Source organism: Nomascus leucogenys, unplaced genomic scaffold, assembly GCF_006542625.1.
Source record: "Nomascus leucogenys isolate Asia unplaced genomic scaffold, Asia_NLE_v1 Super-Scaffold_3019, whole genome shotgun sequence".
Taxonomy (NCBI): domain Eukaryota; kingdom Metazoa; phylum Chordata; class Mammalia; order Primates; family Hylobatidae; genus Nomascus; species Nomascus leucogenys.
In genome coordinates, this window is record NW_022095789.1 from 666,696 (window position 1) to 682,075 (window position 15,380).

The 15,380-nt window shown below is 44.6% G+C and overlaps 1 protein-coding gene across 4 annotated transcripts in view; it reads left to right on the forward strand.

The window, feature by feature from the left end:
* Nucleotides 1-406: 406 nt before the first annotated feature.
* Nucleotides 407-15,380, forward strand: part of UIMC1 (ubiquitin interaction motif containing 1) — a 103,586-nt gene continuing 88,612 nt past the window's right edge. Inside the window, exon 1 of one of the 4 annotated variants that reach the window (XM_030808469.1) lies at nt 407-707. The gene's annotated coding sequence lies outside the window, so the exon portion shown is untranslated. Of the gene's footprint in view, nt 708-798; nt 1,004-15,380 lie in introns of those variants that run through there. The other 3 variants (XM_030808465.1, XM_030808466.1, XM_030808468.1) reach the window with 3 other exon arrangements.

Sequence of the window (15,380 nt, forward strand, 5' to 3'; positions counted from 1 at the left end):
GCCTCAGGCTCCCGAGTAGCTGTTATTACAGGCACGCGCCACCACGCCTGGCTAATTTTTGTATTTTAGTACAGAAGGGGTTTCACTATGTTGACCAGGCTGGTCTCGAACTCCCGACCTCAGGTGATCCGCCCGCCTCGGCCTCCCAAAGCGCTGAGATTACAGGCGTGAGCCATCGCACCCGGCATTTCCGTATTTTTCTAGACGTGAAATTGCTGGTTCATAAAATGGACATTTTAAATTTCACCACACGAAATCGTCCTCAAAAGTGGCCGTTCTATACATTTTACCCCACAGCTATCTCTGAGTCTGTTGTTACTCCTTGCTTTCCCTCAAAGCGCAACCAACTGAGGCCGCGCAAGGCGCGAGCCGGGTCACGGGCGGTCAGCGCCTCCCGCGCAGTTGGTACGTCCCGGATGGCTCCCCAGCGGCGGGGGTTGGTTAAGTCTCCGCGCGCCGCGCCTGCGCCCGCCCGGAGAGCGCGTCTCCGGCATCGGACGCGCGCGCCCCTCCCCCTCCCCCCGCGCTCCCAACGTGTGGCGGCGCGCGACCCCCGGCAACCCGGAGAAGGTCAACAGAGCGGCCCGCGCCGGCGAGTGAGTACTTGCCGCCTGCGCACAACTCCGCCCGCCCCTCCCTGCCTCCTTCTCTTCCTCAGCGGGTCCGCGGCCCGCTCCTTTCCGGGAGGGGCGCTTCCCGACGCCGAGGTAGGCCTCTCCCGACGCCGGGGCGGCCCTTCCTGGTGCCGGGGTGTGTCCCTCGCGACGCGGGGGTGGGCTCCGGACGCCGGGGCGGGCCTTGCCGAAGTCGGGGGTGGGTCCCTCCGGACGCCGAAGTGGGCTCGGGATGCGGGGTTGGGACCCTCCCGATTCCGGGGGCGGATTCCGGACGCCGGGACCGGCCATTACTGGTGCCGGGTTGGGCTTCTCCAGGTGCCGGGGCTGGGTCCCTCCCGACGCTCGGGTGGGCTCTGGACGCGGGGTGAGTCCATCCCGACGTTGAGGTAGGCTCGGGACGCGGGTTGGGTCTCTCCTGACGCCACGCAGGGCCCCTCCGAACGCCAGGTTGGGCTTTGCACCCTCGGTTGCCGGGCGGGTCCCTTTCACACCTGGGGGGCGGCCTGCATCCTCCCGGGCGTCGGGCGAGCGCCGAGCTCCCTCAGCCGTGGTCCGCGCCGCCTCACGCCTCGGGGCGCCAGGCCTGCGCTCCTTCCCGCGCCGGGTTACTATTTTGTTGTGTGATCCTCGTTTTCTCTAATTATTTGCCCCGAAAAAAACCCCCAGCGCTGTCCTTGGAGATCCCTATCGTCGTAGACGCTTTCGTCCCCGCAGGGCCGGCGCGTTTCCAGGTGCTCTCAGGCAGCGCCGCAGACTTCCGAAGCGCCACAGCCGGCGGGCTGGTGCCCTGCCGCTCAGTTAACGGGGCGCGAGTGGAGCTGGATTTGAATCCCGGCAGCTGGACTCCAGTGTTCTTTCATTTAATCACTACATCGCACCGAGATATAGAAATGACACCTGGAAAAAGTGAAAAGTTTATGCTTCTATCTTTATTGTTTTCCTGTCAAGGGAGGCAGTGCCTTGTAGCCGAATGAAAGTGTGTTTTTGGAATCAGATACATTCAGCTTCAACTCTCAGCCCTTTACCAGCTTATCAGCTGTTTGCCTAAGTTTCCTCACGTGGAACATCGTGATGTGAATATCTACGACGTAGAGTTGTTGTGATAACTAGATACTAAAGTCGTGTTTGGATTGTATTGTTATACACTTGTCCTAAACTGTGGCTGAATATAAACTGAAAATAAAGTATCAGGGATGTATGCGTGTGTAGGTATGCATTTACCTTTTTACAAAAATTACAGAAATAAGTTCATTGTATTTAGTTATTACAGCGCTTGGTCGACGGGCGTGGTGGCTCACTCCTATACTCCCAGCACTTTGAGAGGCCGAGGCAGAAAAATCACTTGAGTCCAGGAGTATCAAGACCGGCCTGGGCAACATAGGAGACCCTGTCTCTACAAAAAATAAAAAAAATTATCAGAGTGTGGTGGCGCCTGCCTATAGTCTCAGCTACTCAGGTGGCTGAGGCAGGAGGATCCCGTGAGCTCAGGAGGTAGAGGCTGCAGGTGAGCTATGATCGTGCCACTGCCCTTCAGCATGGGCAAGAGAGTAAGACCCTGTCTCTTAAAACCCTCAAAAAAAAAAAAAAAATTAGCTGGGTGTGGTGGCGCGTGCCTGTGGTTCCCAGCTTCTCGGGAAACTGAGGTAGGAGGATTGCTTGACCTTTGGACCAGGTCGAGGCTGATTGCCCTACTGCACTCCAGCCTGGGTGACAGAGCAAGGCCTTGTCTCCAAATAAAGAAAGTGCTAGGTACCTATTTAGGGGTAAAAGTCAATCATTTATAAAGGATTGTTCTTAAGGTCCCTATGCCCCCAAGCTTTCAAAGCAATTTTGACAAGTTTGGTACCCAGACTGTCAAGATTTTAAATTACCTTGTCAGTGATTTTTCTTCAGATAGATCAAGACGATGGATGTGCTGAAAGAAAATGGCAAATAATATCTGAATTTGAGGATTTTCAAGGACACTGCCCAAAATGTTACCCGTGAAATAAATCTCATTACTGGGGCACCTGTACTGCTTCTGCATCTTTCTGGAGACATTTTGTTCCTTAATTGTCATTAAGAAGCTGCTGTTGGCATCCAGACTTGATTCCTCCTTCATTGGCAGTTAGTGGTAATTCATTTTAGCTTTAGTTCAATAAGCGAAGATAGACCATTATTTTAGTGAGTTCTTCATCTTGAAGGGTAGTAACTTAAAAAAAAATAGTAGTTGAACTATATACAGGCTTGCTTGTTTAAATGAACTGATCAGGGACCTTTCTTATTTACGTTTTTAGAATTACTGTGGAAAACAGTAGTGTGGCTAAATCTCATGAAGCACTGGAAATTTTGGAATTTGTATCTGTGGGGAGCCTCTACTTAATGCTTCTTATCGATCCTTCATCTGCTGTGATTCTTTGAAAACCCACCTTGAGCCTGCAGTGGTTCTATGCTGGGTTATTTATTTATATGCCTTTTAGAAGTTAGATATATTTTGTGGTGTAGGTTCCTTTGCTATCAAATTTGAGCATATTGGTTTAAATATATGGTACATGTAATCCCAGCACTTTGAGAGGCTGAGGTGGGCAATTGCTTGCTCCCAGGAGTTCAAGACCAGCTTGGGTAACGTGGTGAAACCCAGTCTCTACAAAAAGTACAAAAAATTAGCTGGGCTTGTTGGCACATGTCTGTAGTCCCAGCTGCCCAGGAGGCTCTGGTGGGAGAATTGCCTGATCCTGGGAAGTTGAGGCTGCAGTGAGCTATTATCATGCCACTGCACTCCATCACAGAGTGAGGCCTTGTCTCAGTAACAATATACCTGCACACACACGGTACAGGAAACATTTAAATAGGATGAAAACTGCTCTGTGTGAGAAGTTTTCCCAGTGCATTATGCTTCTCCAGTCTTCCCCCATACTCATCTCTGCTGCCAAGTGCTACTAATGCTATACTCTTAGATTTAAGGATTACCTTAAGTTTTTTTTTTGTTTGTTTGTTTTTGAGACAGAGTCTCGTTCTGTCGCCCAAGCTGGAGTGCAGTGGCGCAGTCTCGGCTCACTGCAATCTCTGCTTCCCAGGTTCAAGTGATTCTCCTGCCTCAGCTTCCTGAGTAGCTGGGATCACAGGCGCGCACCACCATGCCCAGGTGATTTTTGTATTTTTAGTAGAAATGGGGTTTCACCATGTTGGTCAGGCTGGTCTTGAACTCCTATCCTCGTGATCCGCCTGCCTTGGCCTCCCAGAGTGCTGGGATTACAGGTGTGAGCCGCCGCGCCTGGCCTACCTTAAGTTTTATATCCTCCATACAACTTTTTTCAGCCATATCCTTTTATATTACAATTACTACTCAAAGTATGTTTGAATTCTGTTGTTACACACCTGTCTCAAATTGAGACTGAGTATAAACTGGGAAATAAAATATCAAGGGTGTGTGTTTGTGTGTGTGTGTGTGTGTGTGTGTGTGTAGGTATGCATTTACCTATTTTTTAAAATTACAGAAATAAGCTTGTTGTAATTAGTTGATAAAGTGCTTGGTGGTACTTTAATTTTTTTTTACCTTTAATTTTATCCTGTGCATTAAATGCATATATAGCATTTAATAATTTAAATATACACTTTGTGCTCCTTATTCACTCAGCAAATATTTATAGGTGCATATCCTGTATCAAGCAGCAGTTTTAGTTAGAGGAGATATAAGTCATGGAAATTGGAGTCCAGTTTTCATGTCAGGAGACAAAAGTGCAAGTGCCTACTGTGTTTGGGCAAGTTACTTTTCTGAACCTGTGTTTCCTCATAATGATATATTCGGATTTCTTAGGATTTATTGAAATATTCACTCATCAAATATTTATTATTATTATTATTATTATTTTTGAGACGGAGTCTCGTTCTTTCCTGAGCTGGAGTGCAGTGGTGAGATCTCCGCTCACTGCAAGCTCCGCCTCCTGGGTTCACGCCATTCTCCTGCCCCAGCCTCTCAAGTAGCTGGGACTACAGGCGCGTGCCACTACGCCCGGCTAATTCTTTGTATTTTTAGTAGAGACGGGGTTTCACTGTGTTATCCAGGATGGTCTCGATCTCCTGACCTCGTGATCCACCCGCCTCGGCCTCCCAAAGTGCTGGGATTACAGGCGTGAGCCACCGTGCCCAGCCATATTTATTATTTTTAAAAACTTTTTATTAAGATATCATTTATATACAGTAGAGTGAACCAATCTTAATTGTACAGTTCAGTGTGTACACCTGTGTAAGTACCACCAAGGTATGGAACATTTTCAGAAGGCTCCCTTGTGTCTTTCCCAGTCAGTACCTTCCAGAGGTAACTGATGTTCTGACTTGGATCACCCTCTGGTTTTATTTTTTATTTTTTATTTTTATTTAATTGTTTTATTTAACAATTAAGGCTGAGGCAAGAGAATGGTGTGAACCCAGGAGGCGGAGCTTGCAGTGAGCTGAGATCGTGCCACTGCACTCCCGCCTGGGCGACAGAGCGAGACTCCATCTCAAAAAACAATTATTTTATTTAATTGTTTTGTTTTTTATTTTTATTTTTTGGGAAAAGGTCTCACTGTCACCAGTTTGGAGTGCAGTGGTGCAATCATAGCTCACCACAACCTCGAACTCCTGGGCTGGAGATCCCTTCTCCTCAGCCTCCTGAGTAGCTGGCACTACAGGCTCACACCACTATGCCCAGCTAATTTTTAAATTTTTTTGTAGAGTTTTTTTTGAGGCAGTCTCACTGTTGCTCAGGCTGGAATGCAGTGGTGCGATATTGGCTCACTGCAACCTCTCCCTTCTGGGTTCAAGTGATTCTCGTGCCTCAGCCACCCAAGTAGCTGGGATTACAGGTATGTGCCACCATGTCTGGCTGATTTTTTTTTTTTTTTGAGACGGAGTCTTGCTCTGTTGCCCAGGCTGGAGTGCAGTGGCGTGATATCAGCTCACTGCAAGCTCCGCCTCCCGGGTTCATGCTGTCTCCTGCCTCAGCCTCCCAAGTAGCTGGGACTGCAGGCGCCTGCTACCCCGCCCTGCTAATTTTTTGTATTTTTTTTTTTTTAGTAGAGATGAGTTTTCACCGTGTTAGCCAGGATGATCTCGATCTCCTGACCTTATGATCCACCCACCTCAGCCTCCCAAAATGCTGGGATTACAGGCATGAGCCACCGCGCCTGGCCCTCAGTTTATTCTTTGTCAAGATTGTTTAAACTGTTCTGGGGCCGATGCCTGTCTATATACATTTAGAATAAGCTTGTTTATGACTACTAAAAGTCTTAGTGGAATTTTTATAGGAATTGCATTAAACCTGAGATAATGTTCTGTGCTCCCAAAGGTTGAAGAAAAAAAACAACAACCTAGGATCAGTTTGGGGAGAATTGATAATGTTTACTATGTTGAAGCTTCCAACCCGAGGGCATGGTATGTCTCTACTTATTTAGGTCTTTGATTTCTTTCACTAGTTATTCAAAAAACAAAGCCCCATAAAACAACTTACGCATAAATCTATCCACACACCTGCAGTGAACTCATTTTCGACAAAGGTGCCAAGAACATACACTGGGGAAAAGACAGTCTCTTCGATAGTGCTTAGAAAACTGGATATCTATATGCAGAAGAATGAAACTAGGCCTCCATCTCTTGCCATATACAAAAATCAAATAAAAATGTATTAAATGTATTAAATCTAAGACCTCAAACTATGAAATTACTACAAGAAAACTTTGGGGAAACTCTCTAGGATATTGGTCTGGGCAAAAACTTCTTGAGTAATATCCCATAACCACAGGCAACCAAAGCAAAAATGGACAAATGGGATCACATGAAGTTAAAAAGCTTCTGCACAGCAAAGGAAACAATAAAGTGAAGAGACAACCCACAGGATAGGAGAAAATATTTGTAAACTACCCATCTGACAAAGGATTAATAACCACAATATATAAGGAACTCAACTCTATAGGAAAAAAATCTAATAATCCAATTTAAAAAATGGGCAAAAGATTTGAATAGACATTACTCCAAAGAAGACATGCAGGCCGAGCATGGTGGCTCAGGCTTGTAATCCCAGCACTTTGGGAGTCCGAGGCAGGTGGATCACCTGAGGTCGGGAGTTCGAGACCAGCCTGACCAACATAGAGAAACCCCATCTCTACTGAAAATACAAAATTAGCCGGGCATGGTGGTGCATGCCTGTAATCCCAGCTACTCAGGAGGCTGAGGCAGGAGAATCACTTGAACCTGGGAGGCAGAGGTTGCAGTGAGCCGAGATTGTGCCATTGCACTCCAGCCTGGGCAGTAAGAATGAAACTCCATCTCAAAAAAAAAAAAAAATAAAAAAAAAGACATGCAAGTGGAAAACAGGCATATGAAAAGGCATTCAACATCATTGGTCATCAGAGAAATGCAAATCACAACTACAGTGAAATATCTCACCCCAGTTAAAATGGGTTATATCCAAAAACACGTAATAGGAAATGCCGGCAAGGATATGGGGTAAAGGGAACCCTTGTACACTGCTGGTGGGAATGTAAACTAGTACCACCACTATGGAGAACAGTTTGGAGGCTCCTCAAAAAACTAAAAGTATGCCGGGCGTGGTGGCTCATGCCAGTAATCCCAGCACTTTGGGAGGCCGAGGCGGCAGATCACGAGGTCAGATTGAGACCATCCTGGCTAACATGGTGAAACCCCATCTCTACTAAAAATGTAAAAAAATTAGCCAGGCGTGGTGGCGGGCGCCTGTATCCCAGCTACTCAGGAGGCTGAGGCAAGAGAATGGTGTGAACCCAGGAGGCGGAGCTTGCAGTGAGCTGAGATCGTGCCACTGCACTCCTGCCTGGGCGACAGAGCAAGACTCCATCTCAAAAAACAAAACAAAAAACTAAAAGTAGAGCTATCGCATGATCCAGCAGTCCCACTGCTGGGTATGTATCCAAAAGAAAGGAAATCAGTATATTGAAGAGATATCTGCACTCCCAGGTTTGTTGTAGCACTATTTACAATAGCCAAGATATGGAATCAACCTAAGTGTCCATCAACAGATGAATGGATAAAGAAAATATGGTACTTATGCATAATGGAGTACTATTCAGCCATAAAAATGAATGAGATCCTGTCATTTGTAACAACATGGATGAAACCGAGGGTCATTATGTTAAGTGAAATAAGCCAGGCACAGAAAGACAAACATTGCATGTTCTCACTTATTTGTGGGATCTAAAAATCAAAACAGTTGAGCTAATGGAGATAGTGAGTAGAAGGATGGTTACTAAAGGTTGGGAAGGGTAGTGGGGGATGATGGGGAGGTGGAGACGGTTAGTGGGTACCAAAAAAAAAAAAATAGAATCAATAAGACCTAGTATTTGATAGCACAGTAGGGTGACTTATAGTCAATAATAATATAATTGTACATTTCAAAATAAAACAGTGTAATTGTATTGTTTGTAACACAAAGGATAAATGCTTGAGGGGATGGATACCCTATTTTTTATGATCTGATTATTACATATTGCGTACCTGTATCAAAGCATCTCATGTATCCCATAAATATATGCACCTATGTACCCACAAAAATTAAATTTAACAAAATGTATAAGATTTATATGCTAAAAACTAAAATGTATGTTAGAAAATTTAAAAATGCTGCAAGATTTTTTTGAGGATTATTATTATTATTTTTTCTGAGACAGGATCTCGCTCTGTCACTCAGTCTGGAGTGCAGTAGCACAATCACACTGCAGCCTTGATCTCCTGGGCACAAGTTATCTCCCACCTCAGCGTCCTGAGTAGCTGGGACTACAGGTATGCAACACCATGCCTGACTGATTTTTAATTTTTTTTTGTAGGGACGGGGTCTTGCTGTGTTGCCCAGGCTGGTCTCAAACCCCCTAGCTCAAACAGTCCTCCTGCCTTGGCCACCCAGAGTGCTGGAATTACAGGCGTGAGACACTGTACCCAGCCTGAGCATTATTTTTAAATTATAAAATGAGCACAGACTTGTAGGAATTTTGAATAAATGAGAAAAATACATATAAATTCACCACACTAAATTATTCTAAGGTTTGTATAATTAAGTTCTTTTTTGTTTTGTTTTTGTTTTTTTTTTGAGACGGAGTTTTGCTCTTGTTGCCCAGGCCAGAGTGCAATGGCATGATCTCGGCTACTGCAACCTCCGCCTCCCGGGTTCAAGCGATTTTCCTGCTTCAGCCTCCTGAGTAGCTGAGATTACAAGCATGCACCATCACGCCTGGCTAATTTTGTATTTTTAGTAGAGACAGGGTTTCTCCATATTGGTCAGGCTGGTCTCGAACTCCTGACCTTAGGTGATCCACCGGCCTTGGCCTCTCAAAGTGGTAGGATTACAGGCGTGAGCCACCGTACCCGGCATTTTTTTTTTTTTTTTTTTTTTTGAGACAGAGTCTTGCTCTGTCGTCCAGGCTGGAGTGCAGTGGTGGCACAATCTCAGTTTAGTGCAACCTCTGCCTCCTGGGTTCAAGTGATTCTTGTGCCTGAGCCACTCGAGGACCTGAGATTACAGACATGTGCCACCATGCCCAGCTAATTTTTGTCTTTTTAGTAGAGATGGGGGTTTCACCACGTTGACCAGGCTGGTCTCTAACTCCTGACCTCAGATGATCTGCTGAAAGTGCTGGGATTACAGGTGTGAACCGCCGCAAATAAGTATTTATTGATCCCCTGTCATTTGCCACGGCATTTGGTAGGTGCTGGGACTGTTTCTTCCTTGCCTTCCTTAAGGCTATAGCCCATTGAGAAAGACAGACATTTCCTTAAAAATCACGCAAATGAATGTATAATTAATAGGATGAATTGGATATGAAAAATGAGGGAAAGAGAGTTAAAGATAACATCTTGGTTCTGTACAGGGCTGGAAGGTGTGTACTAGCTTTCAAGTCTACCCCAACTCTTACTTTCCTCAGGGCTCTCAAATTTGTGTGTGTGTGTGGGTGGGCGCGCATGCACATAGATCCTGCTGAGCAGGGTTATGTAGGAAGCTTGGGCCTATTGTGGCCTCTGCTGTGCATTTGAACAGCCTCTGATCATTCTGGGATATTTTGAGAGTTTATGAATCCTCCTATGGCTGTCTTATTTCATGGAGCTTCCTGATAAATCTCTGACTCATCTTCTCATTTGTTGCTTGTCTCAGATAAGACCCAATGGCAGGCAGTTGGCCACTAAGATTGGAGTAACGATACTCCACATCTCATCTGTTCCCTCAGCTGTCGCAGTGCAGTGGTTTGTACTCATATTCTGTCCTTCCCTGGTTAAACTACTGGACTCATAGTTCAACCTGTGATTTGAACTGAGGAGTAGGGTACTGAATATGGGAGTTGATCCTAGGTGTGAATCACAGAGACTCATGGTATTCTTACCCAAAGTTCAGTCGTTTTCATGAGTAAACATTTCTTAGTTTGTTTTATGCTTTTGGTCAGTTTCCAAGTGCTGAAATGGTTGTTTTGATTGTTTCGTGTTAGTTTTATAGTTTTCTTGAGAAGAGACTTGTCAACCTCCTTACATTGTCATGATGGTAACCACAAGTCCTTTTTCAGTTTGTTTATTGACTTAACACCACTCAGTGACTATTTTTGAGTTTTCATCAAGGTATATAACTGTGTAATCACCTCCACAATCAAGATAGAGAACATTACCTCAAAAGTTACCCTCCTGCCCCTTACCAGTAATTTCTCTTCCTCTTCTGACCTGGCTCCAGGCAAATGCTGGTCTGTTTTCCTTTAACTGTTGATTAGTTTTTTTCTAGTTTCATACAGGTAGAATCATAGTTTGTAGTCTTTTAGACATTGCTTCTTTTGCTCACCATAATGTCTTTGAGATTCATCTGTGTCGTTGGATGCATCAGTAGTTTGTTCCTTTTTATTGTTGAGTAATTTTTCATTGTAGAGATATGTCTCAATTTGTTTATTCACATGTTGATGGATATTTGGGTTATTTCCAGTTTTTGTCTCTTATGACTAAGGCTGCTATGATGAACATTCACGTCTTTATTTCTCTTGAGTAAATACCTAGGAATGAAATGGCTAGGTCATGTAGTAGATACATGCTTTACTTTTTAAGAAACTCCCAAACTGTTTTCCAAAGTGGATGTACCACTTTATATTCTTTCCTTTTTTTTTTTTTTTTTGAGATGGAGTTTCACTCTTGTTGCCCAGGCTGGAGTGCAATGGCATGATCTCGGCTCACTGCAACCTCTGCCTCTGAGGTTCAAGCGATTGTCCTGCCTCAGCCTCCCAAGTAGCTGGGACTATGGGCTCCCGCCACCACGCCCGGCTAATTTTTTGTGTTTGTAGTAGAGATGGGGTTTCACTGTGTTAGCCAGGATGGTCTCGATCTTTTCACCTTGTGATCCGCCCGCCTTGGACTCCCAAAATGGTAGGATTACAGGCGTGAGCCACCGTGCCTGGCCTTTTTTTTTTTTTTTTTTTTTTTTTTTTTTTTGAGACAGAGTCTTTCTCTGTTGCCCAGTCTGGAGTGCAGTGGTATGATCTCGGCTTCTGAGTTCAAGCAATTCTCCTACCTCAGCCTCCTGAGTAACTGGGATTACAGGTGCATGTCACCACACCCAGCTAATTTTTGCATTTTTAGTACAGACGAGGTTTCACTGTGTTGGCCAGGCTGGTCTCAAATCCTTGTCCTCAAGCAATCTGCCTATCTTGACCTCCCAAAGTGCTGGGATTATAAGTGTGAGCCACCATGCCCAGCCCACAAGTTGTTGTTTCATCTGTTGATGGAATCTGTGTTGTCTTTGGTGTTTGACATTATGGAAAGAGCTGCTATGAACATACATATACAAGTTTTTGGATGGTAATGTTTTCATTTCTACTGGGTAATTAATAGTAGTGGAATTGAAGCAAAGTTAAAAAGAGAAAAACAAGTTTTCCTGTACTTGGCTGACTCACTCCAAGGCCAGCAATAGGCAGGGCCCTGGCAGAGCCTTGATAACACTATCTGAAAAGCCAGAGCCCAAAGGAATGAGCTCCAGAGACTCTCCCAGCACATTGCCCCCCACACCTCTGCCCCAGAGCGAGGATGAGAAAAGAAAAAAACAAATTCCTTTCTCATAACTATTTCTACAAATACCTGTGTTTCACAAGTTTTGTAAGTTCCTGTTTTCCCTACAGTGCAGCTGCAAGATCACAAGCTATGGCTGCGTTGCGAGACCTGTCGCAATTTAATTAACTGCCTTTGTTCTGCTTCTGTAAGCCTGTTTGCCTGCCCCATGAGTTTTGCACTGTCACATTCCCACCACACCATTCAAACTAGCCAACTCCCTTTCAGAAGTGTTTATAAAAGTCAAGCCCCGTCTTTGTTTAGGGCTCAGCCTTTGGATGTTAATCTGCTGGGCTGGTGGCCACCTAAAGAAAAATCCTCCTGTTCCACCTAGTTAGGTTCTAACTCCTTGAACCTAAGAGTTAGAGGTTGCAGCAAGCTATGATCATACACACTGCACTCAAGCCAAGGCAACAGAACAAGCCCCTATCTCAAAAAACAAAAACATAAATATAAAATCTATTTATATTAGAAATATGGCAACATTTGTACAAAGTTGCATTTGTGTTTTTTCCATTTCTGTTATAGTTTGGGGTTTAGAAAATTCACTTCTTGCGAATTAATATAAAAATTAATTTATTTTAGGAAGTACAAATATGTCATCTTATTTGTGTAATGGTAACTTGATAGGTTTTTAATCTTTTCCTGCTGCTATAACAGAATATCTTAGACTGAGTAATTTATAAACAATACAATTTTTTTTGTTCACAGTTCTGAAGTCTGGTAAATCTAAGATCAAGGTGCCTGATGAGGGCTTGCTTTCTGCTTAAAAGGTGGGACCTTCTTGCTGTGTCCTCACATGGCAGAAGGGTAAAAGGGGCAAACAAGTTCTCTTAGGCCTCTCTTATGAGGGCACTAGTCCCATTCATGAGTGCTGTCTCTTCATGACTTCCCTAAGGCCCCATTTCTTTCTTTTTTTTTTTTTTTTTTGTTACAGAGTCTTATTGTGTTGCCCAGGCTGGAGTGCAGTGGCTCGATCTCGGCTCACTGCAAGCTCTGCCTCCCGGGTTCACGCCGTTCTCCTGCCTCAGCCTCCTGAGTAGCTGGGATTGCAGGCGCCCGCCACCACGCCCGGCTAATTTTTTTGTATTTTTAGTAGAGACAGGGTTTCACAGTGTTAGCCAGGATGGTCTCGATCTCCTGACCTCATGATCCGCCCACCTCGGCCTCCCAGAGTGCTGGGATTACAGGTGTGAGCCACTGCTCCTGGCCCCAGGCCCCATTTCTTACCAACACATTGGGGATTAGATGACAGCATATGAATTTTGGAGGGACACAAATATTTAGACCATAGTGGATAGGTCATATCTAGTTATCTAGTGAGATGTTACTGCTTTAGTATGAATTTATATATACTTAAATAATAACTAGCTACCTCTGCATTGCATATGCAGTAAATATTCTGTTAACTATATTTAAATACAGAAGTTAAAAGTGTATATTTCTTTTTTTTTTTTTTCGAGACAGGGTCTTGATCGGTTGACTAGGCTGGAGTGCAGTGGTGTGATGTCGGTTCACTGCAACCTCCGTCTCCTGGGTTCAAGCAATCCTCCTGCCCCAGCCTCTCCAGTAGCTGGGTCTGTGGGCATGCACCACCACACCCAGCTAATTTTTGTATTTTTAATAGAGATGGGGTTTCACCATGTTGTCCAGGCTGGTCTCAAACTCTTGTCCTCAGATGATCCTCTCACCTTGGCCTCCCAAAGTGCTGGGATTACAGACTTAAGCCACTGCGCCTGGCTAATTTTTTTATCTTTGTAATTTCTTGTTCTTTAGTCATTAAAAATATGCATTAAACACACAAAAAGACGTTTGGGTGTCTAGTTTTATGATGGGGAATGATTTTGTAAATTGTAAGCATCTGGGTGTGTACGTTGTTACTATCCCTTAATTTAGAATTTTTTAATCCCTTAAGTGTTTTTTTAGAAAAACCTTAATGCTAGTATTGTACAGACTACTTCTAATAATAAGATGTAACAACTCCCTTAGGAGTAATTGAATGGTTTGAGAAGTTTGTAACAAAGTTAAGGTGGCTTTATTTAAATCTGTGATTGAGTCAGTGATTCTCTGCTCTGGCTGTAAAATAAAATCATCTGGGGCTCCCCTTTTTAAATAATTGAGGTAAATGGCCGGGTGCGGTGGCTCATGCCAGTAATCCCAGCACTTTGGGAGGCTGCGGCGGGTGGATCACGAGGTCAGGAGATCGAGACCATCCTGGCTAACATGGTGAAACCCCGTCTCTATTAAAAATATAAAAAATTAGCTGGGCATAGTGGCAGGCGCCTGTAGTCCCAGCTACTCAGGAGGCTGAGGCAGGAGAATGGCGTGAACCCAGGAGACGGAGCTTGCGGTGAACTGAGATAGTGCCACTGCACTCCGGCCTGGGCGAAAGAGCAAGACTCTGTCTCAAAAAAAAAAAATAAAAATAAAAAAAAATTGAGGTAAAATTCACCTGAACAGGCCGAGCGCGGTGGCTCACCCTGTAATCCCAGCACTTTGGGAGGCCAAGGTGGGTGGATCACGAGGTCAAGAGATGGAGACCATCTTGGCCAACATGGTGAAATCCCTATCTCTACTAAAAATACAAGAATTAGCCTGGCGTGGTGGTGCATGCCTGTAGCCCCAGCTACTTGGGAGGCTGAGGCAGGAGAATTGCTTGAACCCGGGAGGTGGAGGCTGCAGTGAGCAGAGATCGCGCCACTACACTCCAGCCTGGCAACAGAGTGAGACTCCATCTCAAAAAAAAAAAAAAAAAAATTCACCTAACAAAATCTACCATGTCAGTCATTTTAAGTGTACAATTTGGTGGCTTTTAATAAATTCACAGTGTTGTGCAATTACCACTTTCTAATTCCAGAACATTTCTATCATCCCCAAAATAAACCTTATATCCATTAAGCAGTCATTGTACATTTTCGCCTACGTCATCCTCCGGTAATCACTAATCTGCTTTCTGCCTATGGATTTGCCTATTCTGGATGTTTCTTATAAATAGAATCATACAATATGTGCCTTTTATGTCTGGCTTCTTTCGCTTGGCATGTTTTCAAGGTTCATCCATGTTGTAGCATATATTAATACTTCATTCCTTTTGTTTCCCCATAGTGGCTACACCATTTTACATTCCTATCAATAATACAGTGTACTAGAGTTCCAGTTTCTTCAGCATCCTCACCAACACTAGTTATTTTCCATTATTTAAAAAATAAACAGCCATCAGAGTGGGTATAAAGTGATATTTCATTGTGGTTTTGATTTGCGTTTCCCTCGTGACTAATAATTTCAGTATTTTTTTTTTTTTTTTGGACAGGGGCTTAGTCTGCCACCCAGGCTGGAGTGCTGTGGCACGGATGTTGGTTCACTGCAGCGTTGACCTCCTGGGCTCAACTGATCCTCCATCCTCCCACTTGAGCCTCCCAACTAGCTGGGACTACAAGCACACCACCACATCTGGCTACATTTCGTATTTTTTGTGTAGGGTTTTGCCATGTTTCCTGGGCTGGTCTCAAACTTCTGGGCTCAAGTGATCCACCAGTCTCGGCCTCTCAAGAGTGTTGGGATTACATCCCACTCTGCCGGGCTACTTTTACGTTTGATGTCTTTTTTTTTTTGTGAGACAGGGTCTTGCTCTGTTGCCCAGGCTGGAGCGCAGTGGTATGATCACAGTTTACTGCAGCCTTAACCTCCTGGGCTTAGGCGATCCCTCCT